Raw genomic sequence first — 24,452 nt, 5'->3', positions numbered from 1 at the left:
AAATAGAAAATTACCTTATAAAAATAGTGCTTGGCTCAACCTGCCAGAAGACCCAGCTTTGTTCCTTTCTGACCAATCACCTTACCCACATCTAATCCCACAGCTCTGTGTATAGTGCAGAACACCCCAGGCCAGGGGCTGGCTCCTGGAGTCATGACTCAGGCATCTGGCTGCCAGAGGCAATAAAATTGCACTTTCAATTTTCTTGCTGTTGCTTATCTTGTTGGTTGCCCTAGGGGTCTTCTTTGACCTAACAATCACCGAAGTGGTAGTAAAAAAGAAAGTTGATAGAAATATTGACGGTGGGAGCTATTCTGGTGAGGGTCTACAAATTAAAAATATCTTGGCAGAAGCTGAAGGAAACCCCTTCCTTCTTACAAAGGAGCAGAGGACTTGGCCACACTGTGTGTCTGTAAGTCAGCTTTCCACTAAGACAGTAAAATATCTGTTTGAATCCACTTATAAAGGGCAAAGTTTTATGATGGCTCACAGTTTGGGAGGTTTCAGTCCATGCTCCCCTGGCCCCATTGCTTTCAGGCCATAGGCAAGGCAGCAAATAATGGCAGGAAGTACATAGTAGACCAAAGCTGCTCACCTTATGGTCAGGACAAACAAAACAGGAAAGGGAGGGGATGGCATCACATTATCCCTTCAAGGCCATGCCTCCTATGACTAGGAGATCCCCCACTGGACTTCATCTGTAGTTGAGTTCCATCAACTCTCAATAGCACCATGAGCTGGGAGCCAAGCCTTGAATGCATGGGACATTAGGGACATTTCAGATTCAAACTACAGCAATATTCTTCCATATCCGGCTGCTTTATGGAAGGCAGAATTTCAGAGTACTACTCCAAGATATTTGGCAGAAGACATATCTAAGAAAAGGATCGGCAGTGCTCCATGGCTTCTCTTAACTACTTTTACTAAAATGTGAAAAGATGGAAGATTAAAATGAAATTTATAATCAAAGGGAAGCAGAACGTCAGGATTTGAAAGTTTCTGGGCTGGGAATTTAGCTCAGTGGTTCCGGCGCCTGCCTCGCAAGCTCAAGTTCCCGAGTTCGATCTCTGGTACCAAAAAAACAAACAAAAAGAAGATTTGAAAGATTCTCAGACTGAACAGGTAATAAATAATAATAAAAAACTGGAAACTGGAGGAAAGATAACCTCTTTAAGAAATGGTGCTGGAAAAATTGGATTTCAACTTGCCAAAGATGAAAACTAGACCTAGATCTCTCACCATGCACTAAAGTAAAATTGAAATGGATGAAAGATCTAAATATTAAAACAGAAATGCTGAATCGGCTGGAATAGAGATTAGGTAGAACTCTTGAAGATATCGGTGTAGGAAAAGACTTTAAAACCTCAGTTTCCTGTGAACTAGCACAAACAATCAACAAGTGGGATCTCTTCTTACTAAAAAGCTTCTGCACAGCAAGAGAAACCACCAACAGAGTGAAGAGACAACCCACAATGTGTTAAAAAATTTTCACCTGCTGTTCCTCAGACAAAGGTCTACTATCTAGAATCTATAAAGAACTTCAAAAAATCAGACCTCCGAAATTTAAAGACCCAATCCAAAATTGGGCATCTGAAATGAACAGACATTTCTCATGCAAAGAAGTACAAATAGCAAATGTTCAACATCACTGGTCATTTGAGAGATGCAAATGAAAACAAGGCTGAGATTCCACCTCACCTCAGAAAGAATGGCTGCTATCAAGAAATCAACCAATAACAAATGCTGTTGGGGCTGTGGGGAGAGAGGAACCCTGCTCCACTGCTGGTGGGAATGTAGACTGCTGCAACCACTGTGGAAATCAGTATGGAGATACCTCAAAGAACTAGGACTAGAGGTCCCATTTGACCCAGCTATTTCCCTGCTGGGTATCTTCCCCAAAGAATTAAAAAAATCACACCATAATGATATATGTGCAACGATGTTCATAGCAGTACAGTTCCTAATAGCTAAAACTTGGAAACAGCCCAAATGCCCAACTCTGGATAAAGAAAAACAGCCCAAATGCCCAACTCTTGATAAAGAAAATGTAGTTTTTAAGAAATAAAATGGAGTACTACTCAGCCATAAAAAATGAAAAATTAGAGACTTTTATAGCTATAAGGATGCACATTGAGGCGATACTCTTAAGTGCAATAAATAGGACACACGTGTAAATACCAAATAGTATCTCTAGTATGAGAAACTGAAAGTGCAAATAAGGACTAAAAGGTATTATTGATAATGTGAAATAGGAAGAAAAGGGGCAAAGGGGAAAGGGAAGTGCGAGGGGCAAAGAAAGGAACGAAGGGAATGGAATTAATATGAGAAAATGAAAAAATGGAAACCAAGTCTTTGTAAATAGGGAGGGATGAAGGGGTTGAAAGGAGGGCAGGGGAAGGGGAAAAATAAGAACCAAGAGAGATTATGTAAAGGTGCAAATTTCCAATGATGAATGTCATTATATTGTATACCTAAATTGTACCAATAAAATAAAAATATCCAAAAAAAAGATCAGAGTAGAAATGAATGCAATTGAGACTAAGAAAACAATACAAAGAATCACTGAATGGAAGAGTTGGTTCTTTGAAAGATTAAATAAAACTGATAAACCCTTTGGCAATCATCAAAAAAGGGAAGAAAAAACTCAAATTCATGCAATTAGAAATGAAAAGTGTGAAATCACAACAGATCCAGGGGAAATCCAGATGATCATCAATACCTACTTTGAGAACCTCTACTGTAACAAGATGGAAAACACAGAAAAAATAGACAGATTCCTCAATACATATGAATTATGAAATCTGAATCGGGAGGATATAAAATTCTAAACAACACAGTATCAATAAGTGAAATAAAAAATTAATTAAAAACTTAACAACAAGGAAAGGCCCAGGTCCTGATGGATTCACTGCTGAATTCTACAAGAAATTTAGAGAAGATCTGCTGCCAAATCTCTCCACACTCTTCAAAGGGAAACAACACTCCCAAAATCATTCCTGGAAGCAAGTATTACCCTGATACCAAAACCAGAGAAGGCCTCAACCAAAAAAGAAAACTACAGGCCAATCTCCCTAATGAACATAGATGCAAAATCCTCAATAAGATACTGGCAAACAGAATGCAACAAATCATCAAAAAGATTATACACGATGACCAAATGGGATTCATTCCAGGGATACAGGGATGGTTCAACATACACAAATCAATAAATGTAATACACCAAATCAATAGAGCCAAAGATCGTATCAATAGACATAGAAGAAGCACCTGACAAAGTCCAACACCATTCATGATAAAAACCCTACAGAAAATAGGAATAGGTGGTTTTTATCTCAATCTGATAAAAGCCATCTATGACAAACCAACAGCCAACATCATAGTAAATGGTCAAAAATTGAAAGCTTTCACCCTAAAATCAGGAACAGGACAAGGATGTCCACTATCACCACTTCTATTTAACATAGTTCTGGAAGCATTAGGCAGAGCAATTAGAGAAGAAAAATAAAAGTAAAAAAGATAGAAAAGGAGAAGCTAAATTACCATTATTTGCAGATGACATGATTCTCTATGTAGAAGACCCAAAAAACTCCACCAAAAACTTCTAGGTTTAATAACCAAATTCAGTAGCATAGCTGGATACAAAGTCAACATTCAAAAATCAATAGCATTCCTGTGCATAAATAACAAAATCACCGAAAAAGAAATTAGTGAAACAACACCTTTCACCATAGCACCAAAAATTGAAATATTTAGCAATCAATCTAACAAAGGAAATAAAGGACCTATACATAGAAAATTACAGTACTTTTAAAAAGGATATTGAAGAAAATATCAGAAGATGGAAAGATATTCCCTGCTTTTGGGTAGGAAGAACCAACATAGTGAAAATGGCCATACTCTCAAAATTGTTATACAGATTTTTTGCAATCCCAAACAACTTACCAGTAGCACCTCACAGAACTAGGGAAAACATTCCTAAAATTCATTTGGAATCAGAAGAACCCTAGAAGAGCAAAAAAATTTTGAGCAACAAATACAAGGCAGGGGGCATCACAATCCCTGACTTGAAATTATTCCATAGAATAATTTGATTAAAAAAACCCAGCATGGTACTGGCCAAAAAACAGATCTGAGGGTGAATGGAACAGACTAGAAGAGGCAGAAAGAACTCCAAACACACTCAGTCACCTTATCTTTGACAAAGGGGCCAAACATTTTTACTGGAGGAAGGATAGCCTCTTTCATAATTGGTGCTAGAAAACCTGGCTTTCTACATGCCGAAGATTAAAACTAGGCCCATGTCTCTCATCATGCACTGAACTAAAATAAAAATGAATCAAAGATCTAAATATTAAATTGGAAACACCAACTCTGCTGGAAAGAGAATAGATGGGGAAATGGGATCATAAAAAAATAGAATTTCAAATATTTTTACACACATTAAAATAAGACATTTATTATGCTAAAGAAAGGATTTTATTCTCCATTTTCCCAAAACACTAAAATAGCACACAGCATAGTAATTTAACACATAGTACAAATTGACATATGCAATCATTACCAAAATGACTATTTCAAGCTTCACTTTGGGAGTCCTTAAAAACTTACACTTTTAAGTGACCTTTGTTAAAGTTATCAACAAACGAGTTACTTCAGCTTGGATCAGAGAAGGATTTAAGAGTCTCATAGTTGGTCCTTCAGCAAGAACTGTAAGAAAATTGGATGCACATTGAGGGCATATTCTTAAGTGAAATAAATAGGACACACGAGTAAATACTGAATAGTTTCTCTGGTGTGAGAAACTGAAAGTGTAAATAAGGATTAAAATGAATAATTGATAATGTGAAATAGGAAGAAAAGGTCCCAAGGGGAAGGGAAAGTGGGAGGGGTAAGGGAAAGGAAAGAAGGGAAAGGAAAAAATATGAGAAAAGGAAAAAATGGAAACAAAGTCTTTGTAAATAGGGAGGGGTGTAGGAGTTGAAGGGAGGGCAAAGGGAATGGGGAAAAAAAATAAGAACCAAGATACATTATGTAAAGGTACAAGTTCCCAATGATAAATGTAAGTGTATACCTAAAATGTACCAATAAAAGGATTTAAGAAAAAATAAAGAAAAATCTTAGTGTAAAAGAGACCTCAATTCTTGGATCTGGAAACTTTTATAAGGGAAAATACTTGATTTGCCTCTATATCAGAGCTACAGCAGAGTCAAGCTCCTTTTTCTTAGGGTAACACGGCTAGGAATCCCAGTTTGAGAAGATTATTCTAAACTTAATATTGTAACTTTCACCGTAGGGCCTCCATTGAAACTACATTTCAAGAAGAAAGAAAAGAGTGTGAGAAATCAAATTTTGCTGCAGACCAAAATTATTCTACAAAACACAGAAATAGTAACAGCTCACCATGAACTCAGCAAGGCTTCATAAAAGTACAGCAGGTAAACTTTACAAATATCCACTTCATTTGTGACAGGACAGCTAAAGAGACAGACAGTGTCTGGGACAGTAAGTAGCTCTTTGGATTGGGTATGGGAGACAAAAGAACCTCATGGTAATCCAAGCTCCCAGCAGATATCATACTGGGTATATTAATAATCTCCGGAAAGGGCTCCCAATTCTTTGTTGTCTTTCAAGCACAATTTAAAACATGCTCAACAATTTCTTTCTCATTACCTAGCTTTTAGTGATTTTATACTAGACATACTTTATAAAGTTTGTCTAGCTGTACAAACCAAAGCAGGAACTGAATGGCTGCTGTTTGCGTCCAGACTTAACGCAAAAAAAATCATTCTAGGACAACTTTTAAAATTAAGCTACTATTTTTACTGTTCTCCTTGTACCTTAACTATGGCCTAGGAGATTTGCTAATTTCAAAGGTCATAGAGCCAATAACCTCAGTGTTATCTGCAGACCATCTGAGGTACGATTTATACTCAAAAGCATGTTCCTATATTCTGTTGTCTGCTCTGTGAGCACAGGCTTTAGCTGGTTGAGGTGCTCACATATTGTCTCATTCCTCAGGAGGCCTTGAGGACTGGCGTGCAGCGTCTCAGGCAACAGCAAGGGACACAGGCAGGACAGTTCCAGTGCAGAGCCTGGCTCCTCGGGAAGAGCCCTTAAGGGGTCACCCTCGGAAACTCCCGCTTCTCGCAGTTGCTCCTGGCTGGCCACGCTGAAGCGCACGCCTCTCCGCTGCAGCACTATTCTCTGCGTCTGTCCGCGGCTCCGGGGCCTCCTCCTGGCCAGTCTCTCTGCAGAGCTACCCTGGCACAGCGGGACAGCGCAGCAAGGCACTCTCCTACGGGGACAGATGCAGGGGCCGGGACAGACCTACAGCCTTGCTGGGAACCGCTGCCCGGCCTTTCTTCCCATGGAGCCTTTCCAGTACAGAAGCGCCCTGTCGCCAGTAGGAAGCAGGAGGCTAGCCTCACTCAGACCGGCTTCCGCTTCCTACGACAGTGCCTCGCTCTGCTCTGTTTCCATCTCCATCTCCATCTCCCGCAGGCGTGTTCAGCCAGGAAGGGGAATCTGCGGGGCAAGGCCTTCCCTTCTACGCACTCCTCTCGAATCTGTCCTGGTCCTCTCCTCCCTTCCCCTTCGCTTCCGCTGCACAGGTGCCGAGGGTCCCTCTCCTGTCCCTCATGCTTTGTGTCCTTTGCAGTGGTGAGCCCAGGTTGATGCCTCTGTCAGGAGGGGTTGGCATTCAGTGGATTTCAATATGAACCTGCAAGCGCACGTTGAACACCATGGAAGCCACGATGCAGAGGTAAGGGAAGTTGATGCGCCGTCGCCAGGCCAGGTTGAAGAAGATGAGCAGTGTGCGGGTCAGACCCTTGCAGAAGACCCCATAAGAGCGGGCTACAGCGGAGCTCAAGAGCTGGACAGCCAGGCCCGACAAAACTGCCGCCATATAGAGACGCTCTCTGTACTGGCCGCCTGAAGCCAGCCCGCCGCCCGCCCTACCTCCGCCGTCGCCCCGGGCCTCCGCCCCCCCCCACCCCCGCCCCTCGCCGCTGGCCCACGCTCTTAGAGCTCAGGGAGCTAAGGAGGCAGCAGCGAGGCTAGGTGGACAGGCGGGGAAGCCTATAGAATTTCAAATATTAAGCAATGGAAGATAGGAAAAGAGGCAATAAAATTGAAACAAAGGATCCTACTAAGGAGTAAAAGAAAGTTATTAGATAAAAACAGAAATAACCAACAAGAAAAATGATAAATAATACAGAGAGTGAACTAGACGGAAAATAATTTAAAGATGAGGGAACAAATTCAAAGAGTTAGTGAGAAAAGAAAAGAGAGAGTGGGCCGAGGATTTAGCTCAGTGGTTCTGCCGCCTGCCTCAAAAGCGTAAGGTACCGAGTTCAATCCCCGATACAAAAAACAAAACAAAACAAAACACCCAAAAAGAGAGAGAGAAAGAGGACCTAATCAAACAAATAAAGTAATAGTAAAAAAGGAAAAATAGATGGGTGCTAAAACTCCAAACTCCACAAAAAAAATAGAAAAAAATGGGCCTAAAGACAAGAAAAAAAATTCCTATGTATTTCCAAATGAGTGGATTTCTTCCAGAACCTGAAGTTTTTGGAATCCAGCAAATCACATTCCTTTCTGTCCCTCGTTTTATCCTCTGGGTTTATGTATGGCCCCACTGTTTGAGAGGTTCCCCTTTCCATAAACCCCAGTCCATGACAACTATCAAAGCTGAGATGTGTCCCTGTTCATGTTGGTACATGAGGAAGCAATCAGATCACTGGTCTCCTCTGGATGTAGGCTGCAAGGTGAGGGCTCAAGCAGACCACTAGATTTAATGTCATAAACTTTAGATCCAGATACCTCTGTAAGCCAGACCCCCTAGTTTGTCTTCTCACCACAGAATGGAGGTCCCATGTCCTTTCCTGACCTGAATTTGAACTTCTCAGGGGAGTCTCTCTAGAGATCTATGTCTAATGTTTCCCCTCTCCCAGTCTGTCTCCCATGGTTGTCTCTCACTCAGTTACTGTGGTAGGGTACCACTTCAGTCCTGAAGTGAAGCTGTAGTATAAATGTTCTGTGACTCAGTACCATATGATCATGCCCTTCCCAAATTGTCAAGTGAGCAGATTTACAAAATGCAGGTTCTACACTGAGTTTTTTCTCCAAATCTATCCCACCATGAAGAAGTCTCCCTTGGGGTAAAATCTCACAGTGCTTTTTTTCCTTATTTTACATAAATGTGTGCCTTTCTCGGGGCTAGCACTGCTGTGCTCCCTGTTATTTCTCCCTGAAGCAGCCAACACTTCTGGGCTTACCTCTTCTCTAGGGCATAGCCCTTTTCCTTAATCAGGTCAGTTATTTGGTAGTCACCTGTGTGGCGCTGTGCTTATTAGGACTATTTCAACAATGAAGTATCTCCAATGACCTCAGGGAAATAAGTGGAAACTAATCAGAATTTTCTGGAATTTGGTCTTATCCAAAATCAGATTTGTTGGTTGGTTGGCTGGCACTTCTGCAGCCCAAAGCAGAGGGGGGGAACAAAACACAGAGCTATCTCTGAATTGGTGGTGGCTGTGGCCAAGGTGTGGAATCCATGGGTGCGGAGATGGTTGGAGACCAGAACGTGGGTCTGGGTGTTCCATGAAGCCATGGTTCTATGTGCTCCATGGGGCTGTAGTTCTGTGGATTCCACAAGGTGCAGTTCCATTCATTCTGTCGGGCCACAGGTCCATATGGTTTATGAAGCTGCTCAGTTGTCAATTTTATACATGGCAAATCAAGAAAGTCAGGAGAATATATAATTTTTATATGAAGTAAGTCTTTAAAAATATGTATTTTCCAGTTCTATCATCAAGAATAGTTAAAATAGGCTGCCGTGGAAAGGAGCTTAGCTGATCAGATTGAGGAACGCGATTACCCAATGGGCTGGGTCTATAGTAGCTCCAAGGGCTTTCCACAGGCTGGTGCTTTTTTATCAGGGCAAGCTGCGCTCCAAGGCAGGGAACGTTTGGCAGAGCTCCCACTATTTGCAGTGGATTTTTGATAAACAAGATCTGTTGAAGGAGCGCCAGAAGGATTTAAAGTTTCTCTCAGAAGAAGAGTATTGGAAATTACAGATATTTTTACAAATGTTATCCAAGCATTAGGTGAATATCTTAAATTAAGACAAGTTATTGCCAGTGCTATGGTCTATTTCAAGAGATTCTATGCCAGATATTCTCTGAAAAGTATAGACCCTGTATTACTGGCTCCTACATGTGTGTTTTTGGCATCCAAAGTGGAGGAATTTGGGGTAGTCTCAAATACAAGATTGATTGTTGCTGCTACTTCTGTATTAAAAACTAGATTTTCATATGCCTTCCCAAAGGAATTTCCTTATAGGATGAATCATATATTAGAATGTGAATTCTATCTTTTAGAACTAATGGATTGTTGCTTGATAGTGTATCATCCTTACAGAACTTTGCTCCAGTATGTGCAGGGCAAGGGCCAAGAAGACATGTTGCTTCCCCTTGCATGGAGGATAGTGAATGATATACCTTAGTAAGATTATATTCTTAGTAAGATGCCAAAACCAAAACCAGTGAAGGAGAGCAGGGTCCAAATGGAAGTCAGAACTCTAGCTACAGCCAATCTTAAAACATTCCAAAGAATTCCATAGTGGACCTCTTGGAAATAAACCATTGGACAGATTTTAGTAATGTCTTTAGTGGAACACAAATGAAAATGAATAGCTTGTTTCTGTCAAACAATATTGGGAAGTGATTTTATTTTTGCAAAATAAGTTTTTCTTTACCTAGTTTGATTTTAATACATAAAATTTCTTCGTTATAGGAGTTGAGAAAGGGTCCAGGGATTTACCTCAGTGATTCTGCTGCCTGCCTCACAAGCACAAGGACTCGATCCCTGGTACTAAAAAAAAAAAAAAAGTTGAGAAAGGTTCTGAGGAAACCTATAGAGAGACATGCATAGATATTTCAAAATTAGTAGCTTTTGCTTAGTATACCACTTCTTAATTTGGATAATAAAAATTGTAGCATTTTATTAAGTCAGGAAACAAAACATGATTTGTTTAAAATTCTCTTTGGTCATTGAGGGACCAAAAAAGGACATAAAAAGATCAATATATGAGGGTTTTTATCCCCTCTGTAGTTTAAACTTTAAAACTATTTAAGGAATCAAAACTTACAAAAATCCTAAAAATAATCAGGGAAATTAATCAAGTATTTACTGGTTTTTTAAATGTATTTTATTAAGTAGTTTTGGTATCTTGCCATGGAAGATACTAGCCCTGTCTAGCAGAAGAGTGCAATATGTATAGCATAATTTTGACATTTTAAAAGTTATATTAATTCTGTAACTATTTTGAAATGCTGGGCAAATTTTCAAAAGCAATCCACCTCAAGAGATTTGCAATTAATTTGCAGTTAAACAGGCATTTTGAAAATTGAATAAAATACCATAATAAGGTTAAAATTTGGTAAAATCTTTGTTAATTTTTAGCAAAATGTGAAAAGTTTTATAAATAAAATTAATACATCCTAGTTTAATTTTGTGTCTTAGTGTGGACATATAAATTTATTGCAGGCATCCTGAGCCAGGAACACAATCAGGTTTCAGGCCAGTTTGATACTGGCTATTATTCTGACAAGTGTAGGATTTCGGACTAAATGTTATGTCAGTGGGACTGTGCTGTCTGTGAAACCTAATAAATTAATCATTTTCTTCATACTTGAAGGAGAGTGATAAATAAAACTTGGAGTCATAGGATATTAATGTACAATTTAAGGATTAAAAATTTTATAGCTTGTGAACAATGGATTATTCAGTGTTCATGTCCTAGGATAAAACAAGAATAAAAGTACATTCTCCATCCAAAAAAAAAGAATAGTTAAAATAAGTCTCACAATACAAATAAAATTATCAAGGAGTAACTGTGGAAAATGAAAAAAGAATTAAAACTAAAGAGCACAAATGTTGATGAAATAGATTATTCTCATGATCTCTAGGTAATATTTATTATTGAATCAAAACATAATTAGGAGGGATTCATCGTGGCTGAATAAAGGAGGAGCTACATTGGAGTTACTCAGAGAAAATCATCTAAAAACACAGGTAACTGGAAGAAAGGGAAGGACATACATTCTGATGACAAAATCAATCTGAAATAAGAGACTTGCAGGTCAAACAAAATATGGACATAAGACTCTCTAAAATGGTGAAACAGTCCACAGGGCTGCCTGTCAGAACTCTGCCCACACACAAAGCAGGAATTGCCATTCTGGAAAGTTCCCAAAAAACTGATGGACTGGAATAGCATGGCAAACTCAAGCCACAAAAGATACATTTAGAATATAAGGCCCCTCACCTCTTTTGCCTTCTTCCAAACAGAGGATGTTGCAGCCTGGTAGCAAATTTTACTGTCACACACAGGGATGAGTGACCAGAAAGCTGCTTTCTCCCCAGTGGGCTACCAGTTAGCCCCCCATCTCTATCTATCTCTCTTTGTCATGCATCATAGTGGCTAACTGGAACCTCTAGCACAAGGTTAGGGACCACAGTGGAGGCAGTGAAGGTAGTGAGTGGAATAGCACCACCCTGCCTGCCCTGCTCCAAGGAGAAAGAGAGAGAGAGAGAGAGAGAGAGAGAGAGAGAGAGAGAGAGAGAGAGAGGACTTAAACAGCCTTAAGCTGTAGCAGGGCAACAAGTGGAAATTCAGCACTCCTCCCGCCCTGCTCCCAGGAGCATGAGAGGAGGGAAATGCAGCAGAGTGGAACACAGCGGTCTGTAAGAGGACCAGCAGGGGCCAATTGTATACAGCACTAGAAGCAGCCTGGGGCTGTCTGTGACTGAAGGCCTCACAGCAACTGGTAGACCAAGGCAGAGACACACAGGGTAAGGAGATGTGACTGGGCCACTGAGGGACATACAGAAAGTTTCTGGCTGAAAACTCTGCCCATAGCCCACACATCTGGAGGCCAAGATCAGCCTCAAATCCAGCACTACTCCTACTACAGAATTGGTGGAATTGCCCAGCACAGATTTGGGCTCTGACTTGGACACTACCACAGAACTGCAGGAACCAGAGGAATTTTATTATTTTTTGTTGTTGTCATTTGTTTGTTTTGTTTTCCTTTTCCTGTCTTTTTTGTTGTTCAGGTTTTTACTTTCATTGTTTTACTTTGTTTGTCTTTTTTATCTCTTTCCTCAACTATACTTCTGGATTTTTTGCTTTTTTATATACAAGTGGACATCTTCTCTAGTCTTTGTGGTTTGCTTCAATACTCTTTTGCTTTCTCTTACATTCTTCCACTTCTATCCTCTTCTCCAGTTTCCCAAAGCTTGAGTGGTCATCCTTTGTCCTTCAGCCTTTCTTCTACTATATTTCTTTTCATTTATCTTTCTGTTTTGCCTACATCCCTCTTAAATTCTCCCCACAGGGTAAAATCACTCTACTAAGAGGAAACTCACTGCATACAAGTTCCTGTTATGTTGAATTTTGTTATATAACTGTATATCTTGCTCCTATAATTAAAAGTACCAAATTAATAGTTACCACAGTTTGTCCGTTTCTAGGCTGTGCTAGATGCTATTGTTATTGTTAATTGCACTATGTTAGTCAGGATGTCATATCTGTTGTAATCAGTTGTTCTTCCTTGTATGACAACATTGTGCTTGTTTGGAGTCATGATCATCATCATAGTCCAGTACCAAAGGACTGGGTACAGAGTCAAATAGATAACAATTTCTCATCCCTAATAAATTGGGAAGGTAGGATCTTGGGATAGACACAAAGGCCAAGAGCCAGCTAAACCTAGACGACATCTCTGAGGAATAGACATTTACAAGAGAAGCCTCAATACTAGTGATAAAACTACCTACCATAAGCAATTTACAAGCATCAACAAAAAATACAAATTAAAATTTAAAAAATAGGAAGTGGCAAGATCCAGAAACAAAATGCAACCCTAGACATCCAGCCCATCCAATACTAGTCCAGGGAACAATGAGACAGAGGAAATCAGAAGCCACTCACCTAGATTTTCTGAAATGACATCAAAAGAAGTAAGAAAAACAGAAAAATGATGCTATGGAGAAAATCAGATCATAAATAATCTCTCAGGTTTAAAAAGAGATGATGATTAAAATGAAGGAATTGCTCAGTGAATTTAGAGCAGACACAGGTAAAAAAAAAAGTAGGGGAGCTTAGAGAAATGAAGGAAACCATAAATTTCCAATACAGGAAAGAAATAGAATCCATGAAACAGATTCAAACAGATATCCAGGAGATTAAAAATTCCATTGAAAGTATTTGCAGCCTAATGAACCAATGTGAGGACAGAATATTAGATCTAGAAGATAGGATTGTAGTTAGTGATAAAAAAGGGAAGTTTTCTTAAAAATTGCAAGGGACCATGAAAAATCAATCCAACAACTGGAAGATGATGCAAAGAACAACGCAAGATTAATTGGAGTCATGAAAAAGCAAGGCACAGTACAAAAGACATTAAAAACTTGTTCACAGAAGTAATGGCAGAAAACTCCCCAAACATGAAAAAAGAATTTGAAATACAGATAAGTGAGGAATATAGAATGTCAATTAGCCATGAACAAAGCAAATATACACTAAGCCATATAATAATCAAGATTCCAGAAATTCAGCATGAAAACAGAATATTAAAAGCTGTTAGAGAAAAGAAACAAACTACCTATAAAGGAAAGCCCATCAGAATCACAGCAGGCTTCTCAACACAAACTATTAAGTCAAGAGGGGTGTAGAGTAAAATATTTCAAGTCCTGAAAGTAAACCATCTCCAACCCAGAATGAGGTAAGCTGCAAAACTTTCTTTCAAAACCAATGCACAAGTAAAATATTTCCATGACAAGGAATAAATGGAGAAATTCATGACCACCAAACTAGCTCTTCAAAATATTCTGAAGGATATTATAAAAAGAGATAACAAAGACTACAATTCCAAGAACAACAAAAGAAAGAATGAATCAGACAAGGCAAACAATTAAACAGAGGGGAAAGACAGAGAACCAACATCAGGAATATAATATAACAAGGATAAGCCAATACATATCAGTTATAACCATCAATGTAAAGAGTCTCAACTCACCAATCAAAAGAAACAGACTGACAGAATATATTAAGAAACAAGATCTAACAATATGCTGCATACAAGAAACACATTTAACTCAAACAAATTTATAGACTAAATCAAAGGATGGAAAACAATACTTCATGGGACAGGAAAAAGGAAAAAACCAGGGGTACATATTCTATTTGCAGACTAGGTGAACTTCAAGTCAAAACTGATCAGAAGGGACAAAGAAGGTCACTATATACTAGTTAAGGGAAAACTCCAAGAGGAAGAGATAACAGTCATAAATATATATGCACCAAATACCAGTACACCAAACTATACAAAACAAATATTAATGGACTTGAAAAATCAAATAAGCATAACACAATTGTAATAGGGAAACTCAAAACCATACTGCCATAAATAGACTAATTACACAAGAACAACAAAGAAATATCAGAACAGAACCAAATCTGTAAACAAATGGATTTACAAGATGTCTATAGAGTATTCCAACCCAAAACGTCAGAATACACATTCTTCTCAGCTGCACAGATGACATATTCCAAAATAGACCATGAACACACTAAAGTAAATGCAAACAAATTGAAATTATTCCATGCATATTATCAGACTATAGAGCAATGAAATTGGAAATCAATGACAAAACAACCCACAAAACTGTGTAAACTCATGGAAATCAAATAACACCCTCCTGAACAACCAATGGGTTGCAGATGAAGTTAAAGAAGAAATTAGAGAGTTTCTGTAATTAAATGATAATCCTGATACAACATACCAGAACTTATGGGATACAAGGAAAGTATTCCTCAAAGGGAAATTTATATTGGTGAACTCAAATCAGGAAAACAGAACAAGTTCAAATAAACAACCTAATGTTGAACTTCGCACTTCTAGAAAATAAGAACAAGTCAAGCCCAAAGTTCATATGAGGGAGGAAAGTATAAATGGCAGAGCAGAAATTAATGTAATTGAGACTAAGAAAACAATACAATAAATAGTCAATAAATTGAAGAGTTGGTTAATTAAAAGATTAAATGAAATTGACAAATGTTTAGCAAGCCTTATCAAAAAAAGGAAAAAGACTCAAATCCATGGAATTAGGAAAGAAAAGCATAAAATCACAATTAATCCTGCATAAATCCAAAAGATCATCAATACCTACTTCAAGAAACTTTATTCCAATAAGATGGTAAACATGAAAGAAATGAGAAGATTCTTAGAAACATATGAATTACCAAAGCTGAATCAAGAAGATATAAAAATTCTAGAGCACAGAGGAGGTGAGTCACTCCCAGTGCACAGGAGGAGGCTTCCCAGCCACTGTATCCCCCCCCACCAGCACAGACAAGGTGAGGCACGTGGGCACAAGGACCACCTCCCGCCATTGAAATGAGAAAAAATGTAAACAAGTTTCAAAACCAGACTTCCAGATCACCTAAAACACCCCCAAAGGGAAACAAGATGGGACACTGTCAACCACCTGAACTCCCTGAAGTGGCAACAAAAGAGGAACTGCAAAAAAAGGAAGTCAGAAATAATTTCTCAGATAACAGCAGAGATTGTGCCCATAGTGCAAGACATGATTAATAAATCTAGAGAGGACACAGATTAAAAAATAGAGGAGCTGAGGAACATGATGGAATCCCAACATAGGAAACAATTGGGATCCATAAAACAGATGCAAACAGATTTCCAGGAGATTAAAAACTCCATTGAAAGTCTGTACAGTAGAATGAGCCAATGTGGGACACAACTGCAGATATAGAAGATAAGATTGCAATTATTGACCAGGAAAAGAACAACTTCTTTAAATTGTAAACACCATGAGAAATCAATCCAGCAGCTGCTAGATGATGCAAAGAAGAATAACATAAGACTGATCGGAGTCAATGAAGAAACAGAGTGCAGATGACATAAAAAACTATACACAGAAGTAATGGCAGAAAACTTCCCAAGCAGGGGGAAAGAACTTGACATGCAGATAAGTGAGGCATATAGGAGTCCAACTAGCCTTGATCAAAAAAAAATCTACACATAGGAATATAATAATTAAGTTTCCTGAAATCCAACACAAGAACAAAATTCTACAAGCAGTGAGAGAAAAGAAACAAAACACATACAAAGGAAAGCCCATCAGAATCACAGCAGACTTCACAACACAAACCAACAAGGCAAGAAGAGCTCAGAGAGATGTATTTCAAGCCTTAAAGGAAAACAGCCTCCAACCCAGATTTATGTGCCCTGCAAGAATATCTTTCAAAACTGATGGAGAAATAAGATACTTTCATGACAAAAGCATCTTAGGAATTTCATGAATACCAAACCAGCACTCCAAAAAGTTTTAAACAATACCCTAGGAAAAGACAATGAGGATCACAACCCAGGGAAGCCCAGCAGAATGAATCTGTTGGCCATGACAAGAAATTAAATGCAAAGGGGGAGAATCCAACAAAAAGAAAAAGTCATGACCATGATAAGTCAACACGTTTCAGTTATAACCATGAATATTTATGGTCTCAATTCACCAATCAAAAGAAATAGACTGGCAGAATGGGTCAAGAAGGAAGATCCAACAATATGCTGCATACAAGAAACACACTTAATTCAGAAAGAAGCTCATAGACTGAAAGTTAAAGGGTGGAAAACAATACTCCATGCAACATGAACCTGAAAAAAAAAGCAGGAGTAACTATCCTCTTTGCAAATCAAGTGGATTTCAAATGAAAATCTGAAACACTCTGGTTCCAAGAATTTCAGATAAGGGATAGTCAGCTTGTATGTACAAATCTATTGTGCACATGTGTTTTCATTCCTCTTAAGTAAAACCTTAAGAACAAAACTGTTGGCTCTTAACAGTAATGCAAAAAATTTCTGTATTGTTTTCCAAAATGGTTTTTATCATTTTACATTCACATTACCAGTATTACAAAGTTCTAACTGGTTCACACCTAAGCTGACATTGGTTCTTTTAAAACTTTTAACTTCATCTCCCTAATGAGTGTATAAGTCAATCTTGTTATTGTACTGATTAGTATTTTTCTTATTCTAATGTTGTACACTTTTCCTTGTGCTGTACTGGCTATTTATCATTTTCTTGTGTCTATTTTTAAATTGGGTTGTCTATTAATGAGCTGTAAAAGTTCTTTATATATTCTGGTCATAGGTTATATACATTATAAATATGGCCTCTTTAAGGACTACTTTTCATTTTCTTAACAATGTCATTTAAAGTTCTAAATTTTGATGGAATCTCATTTATCATTTTTTTCTTTTATATATCATGTTTTTTATATCCTAGGAAATTCTTGCCTACCCTAAATTCATGAATATTTTCCCTTATGATTTCTTCTTAAAGTTTCATAGTTTTAGTCTTTCATATTTAGGTTCATAGATCCTTTCAAGTTATTTTTATGTATGCAAATAAAGGGTTGAGGTTAATTTTTTTATATATGGATACCAGGTGTTCTAGTACCATTTGCTGAAAACACTATCATTTCCTCTGCTCTTGAGTTGAGTTTATGTTCTATAAAATGTTACTGTTAAATAATCTTTCAAAACTCAGGGGACCATATATGTGTGATTCTATTTCTAGGTTCTCTGTTTTATTCCAATGATCTATATGACTTTCCTTACACCAACACTGCCTTGATTACTGTAGCTTTTGAGGAAGTCTTAAAATTAGGCAATAAATGTCTTCCAACACTGTTTTTTTTTCTTTTTACTTTTGTAGGTCCTTTGTACTCCTACATAACTTTTAAAATTCAATACTCAATTCTTCATTTATAGCAAGTATGCATAGAACTGAATTTTTATATATACCTTGTGTTTTCTAATCCTGCTAAATTCAAGAACAAGTTCTAGGGACTCCTAGAGATTTCTTAGTATTTTCTCTGTAGATGGTCATTTCATCTACATATAAAGATTTTACTTCTACCTTGCCAATCGTATAGTAATGGTGTTTTTTTATTGCCAGACTATTTTGGTTTGCGCCTATGTTTCAAAGTTTAATGGACAGATGAAGAGTAGGCATATCTGCCCTTGTTCCCCACCTTAGGGAAAAAGCATTGCATCTTTTCCATTCATATAAGGCATTTCTGCTGGAAGTATGGAGGTCATGGCTTATCTGCTGAGAAAGTTCTGTTCTACTTCTAGTCTCCTGATAGCTTTTACCATGAACAGCTGTAGAATTTAGTCTGATACTTTTTCTCCAGTTACTGACAGGATCATATGGCTTTTTCTTTTCCTCTGTTAAAATGATAACTTATGGGGGTGAATCTTTCAATGCTGAACCAACACTGCCATATCTATAATAAATTCACTTTCTACATACTGCCAGATCTGACTTCTAATAGTTTGTTTTGTTAAACAAATTTCTATCTATGTTCATACTTTTTTCTTCTATTATCTTTATCCAGTTTTAAGATTAGCACAATGTTGATTTCGTAAAATGTGGGGAGAAGTGTTCCTTCTTTTTTCTCTGCTTTAAATGTTTGATATAATTTATCAGTTAAAATGTATATGAGCTTGCTGTTGTCATATAGGTAGGTTTTCAAGCTAGGAATATACTTTCTTTAATAGGTGCTATTCAAATTTTATATTTCCTCCAGAGTTAGTTTCATTAATTTGTCTTCCAAGGTACTTCATATAAGTTGTCAAATTTATTTCAAAAAAGATTTGTGTAATATGCTTTGTATATCTGTTTAAATTCTGTAAAATCTGTGGTAATGTCTTCTAGATCTTCATATTGTTATTTAAAAATGTATAATTGATATTGTGTAATAGGAAGAAAAGGTCTAAAGGTGTAGGGGAAGTGGAAGGGGTAGGGGAAAGAAAAGAAGGGAAAAGAAAAAATATGAGAAAAGGAAAAAAATGGAAACAAAGTCTTTGCAAATAGGGAAGGGTAGAGGGGCTAAAGGGAGGGCAGGGGAAGGGGAAAAAAATAAGAACCAAGACAATGCGACCAGCCAGCACAAGGTGTGGACCCAGGCAGCCTGAAGCACCTGCTCTGTCCCTGGCTCCACCCACCATAACCAGAAGGCACAGGGTGAGGACCCTGGCCTAGCTCCGAGTCCCCACTCCATCCTCATGCTCTGCAAAACTCGACCAACTTATCTGCAGGGGCACCTACAGGCACCGGTTCTCCTCCCTGGCCTCCTGGTTCTGCTGCTACCTGGTTCCACACTACAGAGGCACAGAGGGTTGTAAAGGCCATTGTCCTGTGCTCCACAAGATTGAGCAGAAGTGAGAAACAGAAAGAGGGCCTTTCTCAGGCTCCTCAATGAAACCTGAAGCCCAGTAGAAAACTGAAGAGAATCTCTGCAATAAAGGCACACCAGAAAACTGTACTTGGTAAGTTGGAGGGATCATAACCTCCCATAGGAACCTGAAATACCTTCAGTGGAAGGGCAGCTGGAACCTGCAGTAGAACCTTGAAGACTTCAACCCTGCAGGAGGAGAGAGAGCTCAATTTGGGACTAGCAGCCAGAAATCTGCTGAATCTCACAGGTATGTTACTGGCTTGCTGAGACTCACTGACTTATATCTGCACAGGGCTGCCCACATTGTCTATCGTGACAGCAGAGACACACCCTGAAGGAGGCCCTTCATTTTTACTTTTTGTTATTTGCAAAAAAAATTTTTTTCTCTTAGTTTTAATTCTCAATTTTTATTTTTTTCTACTCTTTTCAAATTTTTATTTTTCTCTTTCTTTTTCTTTTCTCTTTTCTTTCTCTTTCTCTCTCTCACTCATGCTCTCTGTCCCACGCTGTTCTTCATCTCCCTTTTAGTTCCCTTCTGGACCTAATTTGGATTTCTCATTTATTTTTCTTTTCTTCTCTTTTCCCTTTTCTTGATTATCATTAGTTTTTAAGAAAAGGAAATACAGTATCTAGCCTCCCTATTGCTGTTAGGTGGTTCTGCTCATGTCTTTGTTCTTTCATTCTGCCTTTTCCTCTTCCCTTCAACAGTTTCTTAGAATTTGTGTGATCTTCCTGTGTCTTCTGGCCTCACTGCTAACTTTTCCTCATCCTTCTGCCTATCTGTCCCTCCCTCCCCAACTCCTTCTAACTCCCCATCCCAAAGGGTAAAGTTGCTATATTGAAGAGTTTATTCACTATGAACATACATTGGGTTTGTCCATGATTTTGATTTAATTCACAAAGTGAAAGTTGATAGATTAATAACTACCACAAATTGTCATTTTCTAAGCTGTGCTAATTGTATAATTTGGGCTAAGATGTTGTGATTGCCTTCCTGGTATAATGAAAATGAGATAGCCTCAGAGTCATTAGAGGCTCAAAATCTAAAGACCAGCTATATCTGGAAGACACCTCTGAAAAGCAATCATTCCACAAGAGGTCTAAACACAAGCAATAAAGATACTTACAATAAGATATGTGAAGTATAAACCCATGAATTAAACCAAGGACAGTACCAAAAACAAAAATGAGAAGACATTTAAGGAAGGCACAAACTCAGGCTTCCACCCCCAAAAAGGCAAATTCTGGGGGAAACGAGGTAGAAAAGTCTGATAATCAACCATCTGGACAAAGTGAACTGATAGCACAGGAAGTAACAAAACAGATGAATGAGGCTCTACAAAAATTCAAAACAGTGCTTGCTTCGGCAGCACATATACTAAAAATTCAAAAAAGAAATAATCTCCCATATAACTACAGAGATGGTGAGCAGAGTGAAAGATATGATTAGAGACTCAAAAACAGAAACAGATAAAAAAAATAGATGAGTTCAGAAACATGCTGGAAGCCATGAATGCTGAGCATAAGAAAGAAATGGAAACCATGAAACATATTAAAACAGATATCCAGGAGATTAAATACTCCATTAAAAGCATTCACATTAGATTAAGGGAATGTGAAGATAGAGTGTCAGATATTATAGAAGACAGGATTGTGGTTAGTGATCATGAAAACAGAGATTTCTTCAAAATAGTAAGGGACTACGAGAAATCAATCCAGCAGCTGCTAGATGATGCAAAGAAGAATAACATAAGACTGATAGGAGTCCACAAAAACACAGGAGAAAGTACAATTGACATAAAAAAAACTGTTCACAGAAGTAATAGTAGAAAACTTCTCAGACAGAAGTAGAGACTTGCACATACAGATAAGTGAGGAATATAGAACTCCAACTAGCCATGATCAAAAAAAATCTACACCTAGACATATAATAGTCAAGATCCCAGAAACCCAACAGAAGAACAAAATCCTACAAGCAGTTAGAGAAAAGAAACAAATCACCTACAAAGGAAAGTCCATCAGAATCACAGCAGACTTCTCAACACAAACCCTCAAGTAAATGAGAGCCTGGAGTGAATTATTTCAAGCCCTAAAGGAAATAACTTCCAACCTAGACTGTTGTATCCTGCAAAAGTATCTTTCAAAATTGATGGCAAAATTAGATACTTCCATGAAAAGGACACCTGAGAAATTTCATGAACACTAAACCAGAACTCCAGACAATTCTGAACAATATCCTAGAAAAAGAAAAGGAAGGTCACAACTCCATGAGGCCGAACAGAGGGAAGCCACCAAGCAAGGCTAGAAACTAAAGAGAAAGGGGGAAAAAGAAAAAATAAAAGACCAACAACAGCAAAATATCATGACAAGCACGAGTCAATATCTATCAATTATAACCATCAATGTTAATGGCCTCAATCCACCAATCAAACGAAATAGACTGGCAGAATGGATTAAGAAGCAAAATCCAACAATGTGGTGTATACAAGAAACACACCTAACTCAAAAAGAAATTCATAGACTGAAAGTAAAAGGATGAAAAACAGTTCGCCACATGACAGGAACCCAGAAAAAAGCAGGGGTAGCAATCTTATTTCCAGACAAACTAGATTTCAAACCAAAACTTTTTAAGAGAGACAAAGACGGTCACTACATCCTTGTGAAGGGAACAATCCAAGAGGAAGAGATGAAAGTCATGAATATATATGCACCAGATGCGAATGTCTCCAACTATAAAAAACAAATATTAATGGACATAAAGCAAATAAGCACTGATACAATTGCAGTGGGGGACCTCAATACCACACGATCACAAAGAGACATCATCTAGACAAAAAGTCAACAATGAAATTCTAGAACTGAACCAAGCTATTGAACATATGGACTTAATAGATGTTTACAGAGTATTTCACCCTACTAAATCAGAATACACATTCTTTTCAGCTGCACACAGGTCATTCTCCAAAATAGACCACATGCTAGCTCATAGGATATGTTTAAGTAAATGTAGAAGAATTGAAGTTACCCCTTTATATTACCAGACCATAGTGCAATAAAATTGGAGATCGATAACACAAGAAACTGTAAAACCCCTGTAAACTCATGGAAATTGAATAACACCCTCCTGAACAGCCAATAGTTCACAGAAGAAATTAAAGAAGAAATTAGACAGGTTTCTACAAGTAAATGATAATGCCAGTACAACATACAGGAATTTACGGGACACAATGAAAGGAGTTCCATGTGGGAAATTCATAGCAGTAAATGCCCATATTAGGAGAACAGAGAGAGCTCAAATCAACAACCTAATGCTAAACCTCAACCTCCTATAAAAAGAAGAGCATGATAAACCCAAAGTTCGCACAAGAGAGGAAATTATAAAGATCAGAGCAGAAATCAATGCAATGGAGACTAAGAGAATGATACAAAAAATCAAAGAGTTGTTTTATTTGAAAGGATAAATAAAATCAATAAACCTTTAGCCAACCTTATCAAAAAAAGGAAAGAAAAGGCTCAAATCCACCCAATTAAGAATGAAACAGGTCACAAAAGATCCAGCAGAAATCCAGAGGATCATCAACACCTACTTCGAGGACCTGTACTCTAATAAAATGGAAAACACAAAAGAAATGGACAGATTACTACACACATACGAATTCCCAAAGTTAAACAAGGAAGATATAGAAATTCTAAACACACCAATTACAATGAATGAAAATGAAAACGTAATAAAAATTTAGCAACAAAGAAAAGCCCAGGTCCTGATGGCTTCATTGCTGAATTATACAAGACATTTAAAGAATAACTATTGCCATTACACTTTAAACTCATCACAGAAATTGAAAGGGAAGTAAGGCTTCCAAATTCCTTCCTGGAAGCAAGTGTTACTTTGATTCCAAAACCATGGAAAGACCCAACCCAAAGACTGAACTACAGACCAATCTCCCTAATGAACATAGATGTAAAAATCCTCAATAAGATACTGGCAAACAGAATACTGAGGGTCATCAAGAAGATCATAAACCCTGACCAAGTTAGATTTATCCCAGGGATGCAAGGATGGTTCAACATTTGTAAATCAATAAGTGTAATACACTATATTAACAGAGCCAAGGACAAAAACCATATGATCATCTCAATAGATCCAGAAAAATCATTCCACAAAATCCAACACAGATTTATGATAAAAACCCTACAGAAAATTGGAATAGATGGTCTTTATCTCAAATTGATAAAGCCTATCTATGAAAAGCCAACAGCCAACATCATAGTAAATGGTCAAAAACTGAAAAATTTTATGCTAAAATCAGGAACAAGACAAGGATGTCCACGATCACCACTCCTGTTCAATATAGTTCTGGAAATATTAGCCACAGCAATTAGACCAGAGAAAGAAATAAAAGGAATAAAGATAGGAAAGGAAGAAGTTAAACCATCCTTATTTGCTGATGATATGATACTTTACATAGAAGACCCAAAAAATTCAGCCAAAAGACTACTAGACTTAATTGACAGATTCAGTAGAGTAGCTGGATACAAGGTCAACACTCAAAAACCAATAGCCTTCTTGTACACAAATAGAAGACTCACAGTGAGAAATTAGGAAAATGATTACTTTCACAATAGCAACCAAAAAAATGCAATATTTATTAATCGATCTAACAAAGGAAGCAAAACACCTCTATACTGAAAACTACAGCATTCTGAAAAAGGAGATCGAGGAGGATATAAGAAAATGGAAAGACATCCCTTGTTCCTGGGTATAGTGAAAATGGCCATACTTCCAAAACTGCTATATAGATTTAATGCAATGCCAATTGAAATTCCAATATATTTCACAGGAGTAGAGAAAACAATTCAAAAATTAATTTGGAACCAGAAGAGACCCAGAATAATAAAAGCAATTCTAGGCAACAGAGACATGGCAGTGGGTATAACAATCCCCAACTTGAAACTATACTACAATGCTACTGTGATAAAAACAGCATGGTATTCACAAAGAAACAGACCCAAGGATCAGTAGAATAGATTAGAAAATGCAGGAACAACTGCAGACATACTCAGCTACTTCATCTTTGACAAAGGAGCCAACCACCCTCATTGGAGGAAAGAT

At 37.8% G+C, this 24,452-nt stretch overlaps 3 pseudogenes; 1 reads left to right on the top strand and 2 right to left on the bottom strand.

The window, feature by feature from the left end:
- Nucleotides 1-5,874: 5,874 nt before the first annotated feature.
- On the bottom strand, nucleotides 5,875-6,640 carry LOC147822445 (protein FAM220A-like; annotated as a pseudogene).
- A 13-nt stretch (nucleotides 6,641-6,653) lies between these two features.
- On the bottom strand, nucleotides 6,654-6,907 carry LOC147822444 (small integral membrane protein 10-like protein 3 pseudogene; annotated as a pseudogene).
- A 1,665-nt stretch (nucleotides 6,908-8,572) lies between these two features.
- Nucleotides 8,573-9,511, top strand: LOC101715080 (cyclin-C pseudogene; annotated as a pseudogene).
- The last annotated feature ends 14,941 nt before the right edge of the window (nucleotides 9,512-24,452 follow it).

The sequence above is a fragment of the Heterocephalus glaber genome, unplaced genomic scaffold, assembly GCF_053883595.1.
Source record: "Heterocephalus glaber isolate CG9 unplaced genomic scaffold, H.glaber_assembly_v1.0 deba00001613, whole genome shotgun sequence".
Classification (NCBI taxonomy): Eukaryota; Metazoa; Chordata; class Mammalia; order Rodentia; family Bathyergidae; genus Heterocephalus; species Heterocephalus glaber.
Note: the sequence above shows the minus strand (reverse complement) of the source record. Positions and strands in the feature narration are given on the sequence as shown.